Below are 10,983 nucleotides of genomic sequence, written 5' to 3'. Positions count from 1 at the left end.
CATAAGCAGAACCATCGTCAAGTATCTTTGTTTCCATCCGTGTTGTCGTAATATAAGGTTGTCCTAAAATCAACGGATAAGACGTTGTATCTTGAACAAAGAAATGTTGCTCCGTCGCAACATCCCCAATCCGAATTTTGACATCTGGACAAGCTCCATATAATTCGCCCCGTGTTTTATTAGTTGCTCGTATTGCCCATCTATGTTCCATATCAATTGGCCATTTTTGCTTCTTATAAAGATCTTTAGACATGAGATTTATTACAGAACCATGGTCGACCAAAGCAACTATTGGTTCTTCTATATCTCCTACTTTCACCAATACCTCAGTAGTTGCCCTTGCCCAATGCTTTCGAGTATAATGGCTCAAAGTTTCCATTTCCTTACCACTATAATCTTCGAAACGTACTCGTTGATTATACCCAATCCTTTCATTTGTTGGTTGCTTGTAACCAATATCAACCTCTTCTTCATCTTTATATATTCTTGCATCAATAGCATGACTCATTCCAGTTTTGCCCATTAACTGCCTCTTTCGCTTAATGCTGTCAATGATAACATCATGAAATTCCTTCTTTGTAATTCCCAAAACTTCTTTCAATGTGAATTCTACTTTAGCGTTTAATATACGTTCTTCCAACACCCCTTTCAAAATTGTTGCCGCCTTAATGTCAGAAAGTAGCTTATAAGCAATTGATTTGCCCTTATCTTTTGTCTCCCTTGTTTTTTCTTCCAATGATGCTAAGGTATCCTTTACAGGCAATTCTTGTGAAGTTGCCTCCCGAGCCTTGTCTCTTCGAGTTTGCCTCTTAGAAGAATTTCCTTCTCTCGTATCATCAAAATTTTCTCGTCTTTTTTCTTCCATCAAAGCTTCTTGTTGGCTCTTAGCAATATATGCATGAACTAAAAGAGACTCAACAGGATCCTCTCAACCTATTGCACCTCGTATTGTAGCTGCAGTCCTCAATAACGCTTCTCGAGATAATTTCCCTTCTTGCATTGTAGAAATGGCAGAAGCCCAAAACTCACTAGTTTCCGTTCTTCCACCAAGGTCATCATCTACTCTAGCACCATAACTTGCACTTTCTTGTGCTGTTGTTTCATGCTCTTTTAGTTAATCTTGAACCAATGCTCTCATTCCTCCCTTGTCAAAATTGGTTTGAAGAAGATCCTCCCTATCTTTTAATGCTATCTTTCCATCTTTCCAGCAAATAATTCCTTACCGTATCATATTATTAAATTCATTGCAATCTTTTCTAGTGTGTGAAGCATTATCACACCAAATGCAACTTTGTACATATCCTTGTTTTGAAACATTCTTCAAATTGTTTGTAGAAGTATTCTCTTCAAGTCTTGCCAATTTGATTTGAAGATCTCGCATTCCTCGTATAATTTCTTCCATCTCCATATCTGCTTTCTTTGATAAGGATGTCGAAGGTTGAACTGTAGGCATTGTTGGTAGTGTTGTACGTACTCGAGCTTTAGGTGCTTGTACTGTTTTCGGAATATTGCTCCTATCCTTCCTCCTTTCTCTTTTTGTAAGCAACCCCATCGCATCTTCAACGTTCTTCCACTTTGTTGTCAATCCTTCATCTTCTTCTTTGTCTTCAAGAAGGAGTTCTAATTTCCCTTGCAATTGTCCATCAGCAGCTTGAAGAAATAGTTCAACTTTGTTCGGCTCCAATGTCAATTTTTCTACCTTCGATAATTGAGAGTACTGCCTCTCAAATTTCCTTAGTAGCTCTGTTGCTTGCGAATTCTTATTAGGCCATTCAATCCATTCCAGAAACAGCTTCTTAGTAACGTGATCAGCATCTTCCAAGAAATATTCGTCTTTCAATGCATGTGAAAAAACCTCCCATGAATTCCCATAATGATTCGTAATCGATGTAATATGGTCTCTTATCTCCGGTATCATGGCAAGTCCAAATAATTCAACCATTTTCTTCTTAGAAACTCGATTTAATTCCATTTCATGAACATAACATCTTAAATACCTTGAAATATTCCTCCCATCAAATTGATCAATTTTATTGACCACTGCTTGCAATGCTTTGGTTGCCAAAGCTTCTTTTCGATCATTGCTTTGCTATTGCTACATTGATAATGAGAAGGCTTGAAACATACTAGCAATAGATGGATCCATGTGCATATCTTGTCCTTTAGAAGAACCCCTACTAGAAAGTCCTCCCAAAGATCCTTCAAAACTTTTATTTTCGTTCTCCATAAAAATAAAAATAAAATCAAACGAAATCCAATACCTTCCACCTCAAGCTTTCACGTCGGATTCACCACTTGTGTTGTATTACATGCTTTCCTGCTCGAGAACGTGTCAGGCGTCTGACTGTAAAAGGTAGTATGCAGATTCACTAATATTCATGTAGTCTATTGGTTTTTGATTGTTAGAATATAAACGATTACAAGAATATATCGTAAATCTATACGGATGTCCTTCGACTGCTCGCCAAAGTCCTTTTTGCCCTAGTCGGTAGGTCTCTAGATGTTACAGAGAACCCCGAACAACTCAATCTGATAATCTCTGATACCACTTTATACTCACGACCTTGTATCCACTGACTGTCTTGTTAGATTAATCCAAAAATTTTCATTCACTCCGCATACCCAATCCTATAGACACCCTTTTAATTCTTCAATCACAGACGTAACTTCGATTTTACAAAACAGTGAAGAGTAATCACACCCACTTCATTAAAATCTCGATTCATCAGTACAACACTGACTTCAGCAACGATTGCCTCAATCTTCCCAAAACCCTATGAAGAAAAAAAATCCAATTCTCTGTCTTTTTTTCCCTCCCAAAGCATGAAGCTAGCTCTCTGACCCTTAAAAAAAGCTTATTCTCCCCCCTTCATTTCTTAACCTATCCTCCACTTTAACCCTAATTCTCTCCTCTTTCAAACCCTAGCCTCTGAATTTCTCTAATCTTCCATCTTGGATCATGAATTGGCTCCGCCGTCAGAGCTTTTTCTTCCATTTTTTGCCTTTTAAAAGGTTCTTTTTCCTGAAACAACATTCCATGAAATGGGACAGAGAACAGGACAGCCTGAAACGGAATCGAAACCCCCGTAATCAGGACCACATTGAGTTGTCCGACCAATTCAGGTCTCATATTGGCTAAGAGGCCCGTAGTAAGACCTAGATGTTCCCATAATTGGGTCAAATTGGTCCTTCACGTTAGATTGGCTAAGAGGCCCGTAGTAAGACCTGGATATTCCCGTAATTGGGTCAAATTGGTCCTTCGCGTCAGGCTCACTTAGTCATCGATTTAATCCTTTCAATTCTGTTGACTCCCACTATTGGACTCGAACGGAGCATTTTGTTACTGGTAAGTATGTCTTGACCGACTGTGATGGGGTGTCTGAACTAGCCTCTGAATATTGGCACTGGAATTGGTCGTTGCTCTCAATATTCGAGGTAACTGAACATTAATAAAAGTCCCCTTTCTTTATATTTTCACGGTATACTCGTGTTATAACACGACAACGATTCCTATTGTAGCTGGAAAAATTCATTTTTTCATCTATTATCTTGTTTGGTAATTATGCTCTTCATTTTATAATTGCCTTGTTTCTTTGGACAATGTTAAGCAGTATGCTTAGCTTCTCCACAATATAAATACAATCCCTCTTGGCGACATTGAGTCTTTTTCTGCTTCGTAAGAGGTTTGAAATATATCATATCAATTTGCATTGGTTCTGACTTTGACAAATACGTTTCAGAAAACTTGGGAGCTGCCGCCATTACTTGACTTATTCCAATCAAATCTTTATTCTTAATGCCTTTCAAATAAATGATTGTTGCATACAATGGCTTGAGTAATAAATTATTTCAAAGATTCTACTTTTGGCATTGTTAATAAAAAAATTTTGACACTATTTTTCAACACATATCAAAATTGGTTGATACGTGCTTTGTCATTCAAGTCCACGTTACATGTGAGGTTTTGGAATTCGATAGCATATATAATTGCTGATCGTGATCCTTACAGTAAAGAAAAAAACTTCATCTCTGCTACTCGTTCTTGATTACTTTCTCCGAATGTGGCCATAAATACTTCTACGAATGAATTCAAATCATAAAAGAGTTGTGAATCTTTTTCCATTAAAGGTGCAAACCAAAAATGAGCACTTCTTGATAGTAGTGTGCTTATGAATCCGACTTGGATGAATCCATCAAGATATTGGAAAGGGTTCGACCTTAGATAGAGCTTGACTTGTTGCAAAAATCCTCAAAATTTTGATATTGTTCCATCAAACTTCTCAAGAATATTAATCCTTGTCCCTGTCATACTTGTAGAAGCAAAACTCCCTGGATTTGGTTGTGACATTGATCTTCTTGTTTCTTTAAACTGCACAACTTCTTGCCACAGACTCTGAACTTCTTCTATAGGCATAGACATAGTACTTCCATGATTTACATTGGAAATACGTGAGATTTTGACTCTTAGAGTGTTGACAAGCTCATGAAGTTTTGCCATAGTTACAAATCTATTCTCACCACCGTTGAGAGTAGCATCTATAATCTTTCTTTTCATAGACAACTCAAATAAATTCAAAAGTTAAATTAGAAGGTAATCTACAACCTCTAAAAATAAATCCCATAAAGAGGATAATTCACTTTCTTTAAGGAAAAAATTAATCTTAAAAAATAAGATTTTTTGTTTGAAGGTGGATAATCCGCAACCTTCAAAATACAATAAAAGAAGTGGGATAATCCACTCCCTTCTAAAATAAGACAAAAACAATATGTTAGCACTCTTATCAAACTGTCAAAGATATGAATCTTAAAGAAAGAGAATCCTCAATACTCTCTTCTATCACTGAAGAAAACTAGAAAGTCATTCAAAAGTTGATATAATATTAACTAGAATGGCTATTGTCAAAAACAAGAAGATTAGAAAGTCTTGAAATAAGACTAAGACTAGAAAGGCGTTAACAAGAATGAAGAAGGCTTCACTCTTGCTTCCATATATACTATCTAACTAAGAGCTATGTGGTGATGTCATATAGGACTTCCAACATGTGTTGACTTTGCTAGCTATATGTCTTATCTTGTAAGGTAAGTTATCTATGTATGCGCCACGTAGTTGGCTTGTTCCACAAGCTACCAATATATGGTTAGCTTTTTGTCCAAGTTTCTAACCTACAAACACATTTAAAGTCAAAACCCCGTCTATGAAGCTTCTAAAAAGCTTTTATAAAAGACTTTATGAAATTATTCTATATTTACCTACTTCTACTTAATCATATAACTAACTATTGAGGTAAATTTATATGTCTGTGACAATAGCTTTGAGATTGTGATATACCTTGCATATTTTGAAAACATATGTACAAATATGCTTTAATATATATTTTGAAGTAAATAGTGTATTATAAATAGAATAGTAGTTTTTGTTTTGTTTTGTTTTTTATTTTTTATGTTTTTATTAACTTATTATTTTTGAGTATTAAATAATTATATTTCTATAATAAAATACTTCCTAGAAACTTTAAATGCTCTTTAATTCTTCTACAATAAACTAAATAACCTTGTTTATTCATTGATAAAAAATTTAATTATTTTATAGTATATTTTAAAAGTAAATCTTATAATGATTTTTTTCATGTATGATATCTTTAGACTTTAGATTTAACATAGACCATAGACCATAATATATATAAAAATATAAAATAAAATAAGATTATTATTTATTAAGAAAATTCAGTATAAATAATAATATTAATATTTATTATTTAAAATTTTATTTATTTGTTTGCTTATTTTTTTTATAAACTATAAATTATAAAAATAAAAAAATATCTATAAAAGATAAATTTAATAAAAGACATAATATAAGCTTGTATAAAAGCATTTTTAAGAATTGTTTACTTACACACATCAGTTCATGTATAATGATTCAATTTCAATATTTTTGAAAGTTTATTTAGATAATATTATATTTTTTGGTCGTAAAATAATCAATAATTAGTTTTAGTCATTAAAGATTTTTTTTTAATTTTTAAAACATATCTAAATAGCATAAAATTAAATACTTGATAAATTCTAAAATATTCTTAATATCTTACATATAGTTTTAATATATGATAGTAAATAATTATATATATATATATATATATATATATATTTATATGTTACAAATACATATATTTAATCTAATAATTACTTAAATAATATAAGTAGGTAGAAATATATTAAAGTAGATAAATTTGATAATATCTTATAAAAAACCTTTTTAGATACAACTTCGACTTTTTACATGTTTGTAGTTGATTGATAGGTTAAAAAATTATCCAACAAATTAGTCATGTATTACATCTATTGGTAGCTGGAAGTATAAGCTAATGACATGGTGCACATATAAGAAACTTCTCTTGCAAGTTAGAGACGTGTCATGTGAGTTGAAAATGTATTGGAGGTTTTATATTGCATTGCTATATAGTTACTAATTAGATAGTATATATAAATGTAAGAGTGAGGCCTTCTTCATTCTTATCAATTTTTTTCTTACTTTTAGTTTAGTTTCAAGGATTTTTTAATTTTTCTTATTTTTTTTTTTTTATCAAGGATATGAATTTCAAAGAATTAAAAGATCAATATTCTTGTGTCATTCAAAAAGGCTAAAAAATCACTCAAAGATGGCATGATATTAAACTAGAATGGGTATTGCTAATGACAAGAATATTATAAAAACTTAAAACAAGACTAAGCACTAGAAAGGTGTTGATAAGAGTAAAGAGTAAAGAGTAAAGACTTCATTCTTGTGTTATATATATACTATCTAACTAAAATTTATATAATAATATTCTATAGGACCTCTAATACATATTCAATTTGAAAAATATATGTCTTAACTTGTAAGGCAAGTTTTCTATATATGCGCCACATGGTTCATTTGTACCACAAGCTATCTTTACATGCAACACATGGCTAACTTGTTGGCTAAGTTTCTAACCTATCAATCACCTATACACATGTATAAAGGTAAAATCAAATCTAAGAAGCTATCCTACGAAATATTATCTAATTAACATATTTTTATTTATTCATTATTTTTAGGTAACTATTGGAATAAATATGTATGTCCATGATACTTTTGGCAATAGCCATTCTAATTTTTTTTTGAATATATATATTTTTTTATTTTTATTTTGTCTTCTTTCTTTGATAAAGGTCTCACTTATATATTTGCATTCATTGAATTCTTGTTCTTGATAGATTGACAAGAATATATTTATAATATTAAAGCTTTGTCTTTTTTTAATTAAAAGTGTAATGTTATTTTTTTATAAGACATAAGCATATTAAAAGTTTTAGATTATACTATTCAAAATTTATATTATTTTTAATATTTTTAATATTTTTAAGTCTTTTTTTATTTCTCTTAAATTATATTAGATATCTTCTTTTTTCTTATATTATTATAGAAAAGATCATTAAAATAAAGAATATAATGGCAAAAATATAAGAATAATTGATAGAGTTAATGCTAGGAATGCATTAATTCAATTTATGACTAAAAAGAGCAAGAAGATTAATAAAAATTTAATATATAGAGATGATAGGAGTTGCTTCAACATCTATCAAATTATGTTATTTCTCTCATGGTAGCATATCTTTCAAATATTTGAGAACTAAAAATTATCTAAATTAAGAAATTTGATGGTATAAGATCCAAATTTTAAAGATTTATTAATCAAGTAAAATTAGTGATTGAAGTTCAATTTTAAAGCTATCCAATTTTAAGATCACAAGTTAAGTTTATTAAAACACTACTTTCAAGGTTTTCTTTATCTTAATTTTTATCATTTTTTAAACAACATGATCTACTATTGAATAATTTGGATGCTTTTTTGGTAGAATTTAATTCCATATATGCAAAATATAATGCAATTTGTCTTTTAACCAATAAGATATATATTTTGTAATAAGGTATTTGATTAATAATGTTAAATGCTTCAAAATTTGACTTGCAATTGATATGAAGTAGAATGATGCTATAATTATTAATTAATTTTTTTATAAACTATAATATGAGGTAAAAAAATTAATGCAAAACTTATCTAATTTTTAGATATTTTATTATAACAAGATATAGATAAGGTAATTATATAGGTAATTAGAACCACGGAAGTTTTTAGAATTGAAATTAGGTTAGTGGACCAGGTAGGATCTACCATAGAATATTTTAAAAAGAATTAGGGTGGTTATTAAGATAGGGCCCACTATAGAATCTTCTAAAAAAAGCTTAAGATGGTTATATATATAGAGCCCACCATAGAACCTTCTAGAAAAGGATTTTAAGGCAATTATCTAGATAGGGCCTATCACCTAAGAACATTCTAGAAAGTCTAGGGTGATAGAACAAGATATAAATAGGACTGATTAGGGCCTTTTGGGGATATAATTAGATATGGCTTTAGATCTTTTTTCTTAGTAAAATATGATTTTGCATCTTTTTGTTCAGATCTATTCTGTTCTATTTTTATTTGCTTAGTTTTTTCTTTAGTGTCCTATTCTGTTTAGTTTTGTTCAATTTTGTTATAGTATATTTTTTCATGTTTTATGATGAGGCTTTATGCTGTTGTGGATTAGAAGGATCTTGGATTTTTGAGATAGTCTAGTCTTATTTAATTAGTATCAGAGCGAGTGTTAGACTATTTATTTTGTTAACATGTCAATAGTCATCATTTACTTCAAGATCAATTTTTGTGGTCACAATGGATACTATGTTGAGGCTACCATGAGCTGCTCTTAAAAAGTCAATTGGAAGGTGAAAATATATTGTAATAGTAGAGTCCAATGAATAAATTACAATATAAGAGATATAACAAAGTAATCCTAGATAGAGGCTCAAATACAACACCTCTTGGGCCAGATAGCTACTTTGTAAGGACAAATAAAAGCCTTGAGGATAAGAAAGCTGACATTTGCTTGGTTGAAATTGAATAAGTCTATTACATACTTTGAAACTTCAAAATAAGAAATTTTTTTGTCAATGATTCTTCAACATGCGACAATACTTCCAACTATCTAGAGCAAATACTATTGAAAGAATTATATATGTAGCGAACTATTTGAAAGATGTGGCAGCTATTTAGTCGCAACATTGAGTTCAAAGCTATAGAGCTCAAGGTCGATATTATGACTTGGAGGAGTTTGAGACAAAGTTAGGAATTAATTTTGGCCCATCAATGCGAAAAAAATCATACGCGATCAATTAGCAAATCTTACATAAGCTAGATCCGTATAAGATTATATGTCCTGATTCAAATTCCTATATCTCTAAACTGACAATGTTTTAGAGGCAGAGATGGTAGATTGATTCCTATAAGGTTTGAAACCTAGGATTCAACAAGAGATGGAGCTAAGGAATCTATAAACATTTAAAGAGGCAACTTGGATTGTTGAAAAAGTCGATGCTATAGATTTCAAAAATTGTGGAGCATGACCTATAGTACAATGTCCTATGCCGTTGTCGTGTTGTAACACGAATATATTGTGAAAATATAAAGGAAGAGGATTTTTATTAATGTTCAGTTACCTCGACCATTTCTAGTGCAAATATTGAGAGGCTAGGTTCAGTCACCCCGTTACAATCAGCCGGGGCATACTGAAATGCTCCATTCGATTCTAATAACGGGAGTCAGAAAGAAGGGAAAGGACCAATTCACACGACGGGTGAGCCTGGTTTGAAGAGCCAATTGGATCCAATTTTAAGAATCCAATCCGGGTCCTCTTACCCAATATGAGACCTGAATTGGTCAGGCAACCCAATGCAGTCTAATTACGGGAAAATCCAAGTCTTACTGCGGGCCTCAGCCAATCTGTCGTGAAGGACCAATTTGATCCAATTACGGGAACATCCGGGTCTTACTACTGGACTCTTAGCCAATATGAGACCTGATTTGGTCGAGCGACTCAATGTGGTCCCGATTACGGGGTTTCGATTCTGTTTCAGGCTGTCCTGTTCTCTGTACCGTTTCAGGGAACGTTGTTTTCGGTAAAAGGATCTCTTAAAGGTAAAAATGGAGGAAAAAGCTCTGACGGCGAGAGCCAATTCCAGATCCAAGATGGAAGGAGCCAATTCCGGATCCAAGACAGAAAGAGCCAATTCCGGATCTAAAACAGAAGGAGCCAATTCCGGATCTAAGACGGAAGATTGAAGAAATTCAGAGGCTAGGGTTTGAAAGAGGGGAGAATTAGGGTTAAAGGGGAAGAAGGTTAAGAAATGAGGGGGGTTTTTTCAGTGGGGTTTTTTCAATGGGATTTTTTCAGTGGGGTTTTTTTTTTTCAGTGGGGGGTTTTTTTTTTCAGATCGGGTTTTTGGATCGAAGAGCTAGCTTCAAGCTCTTTTCAAGGTCACTAGGTTGGTTTCATTAGGGGTTTTTGGATCGAAGAGCTAGCTTTAAGCTCTTTTCAAGGTCATTAGTTTGGTTTCATTAGGATTTGTGAGGAGAGAGCAATCGTTGCTCAAAGTCAGTGTTTATTTTGGTGTTTCGGATTTTATATAAAACATTGATGGTTCGCATTCTCAATCGATTTGTGCAAGTCGTGTAGCATCTATGGATCAAAATTTGGTATTGTCTGGATAGTTGGGTGTGCTAAGTGTATACAAAAAATTGTGTTAATCTAACGATGCAATTAAGAGATATCTGGGTTTTAGTACAAAGGATTGTCGGAAGTTGGCAGTCTAGGGTTGGATAGGATTTCTATGATATCTAAAGATCTACTAATTGGATCGACGTAATTTTTGGCTTGATAATAGAAGATTTGGAGATCAAGCGGCTATTCAATTTTGAGATGGAGTTAACAATTGACAAAGGAGAAATCACTTCTGGAGTTTCTACATCAAATTTCAAGGTTGCGGCCGAGTGTCATCAGTGCGGTTTTTGGGCGTTTTCTTGCAATCTGTAAGTTGGGTTGGGCTGAAATTTTCTGAGCATATAGAAGGCTTATACT

This window comes from Physcomitrium patens, chromosome 10 (genome assembly GCF_059467195.1).
Source record: "Physcomitrium patens ecotype Gransden chromosome 10, ASM5946719v1, whole genome shotgun sequence".
Lineage (NCBI taxonomy): Eukaryota > Viridiplantae > Streptophyta > Bryopsida > Funariales > Funariaceae > Physcomitrium > Physcomitrium patens.
Note: the sequence above shows the minus strand (reverse complement) of the source record.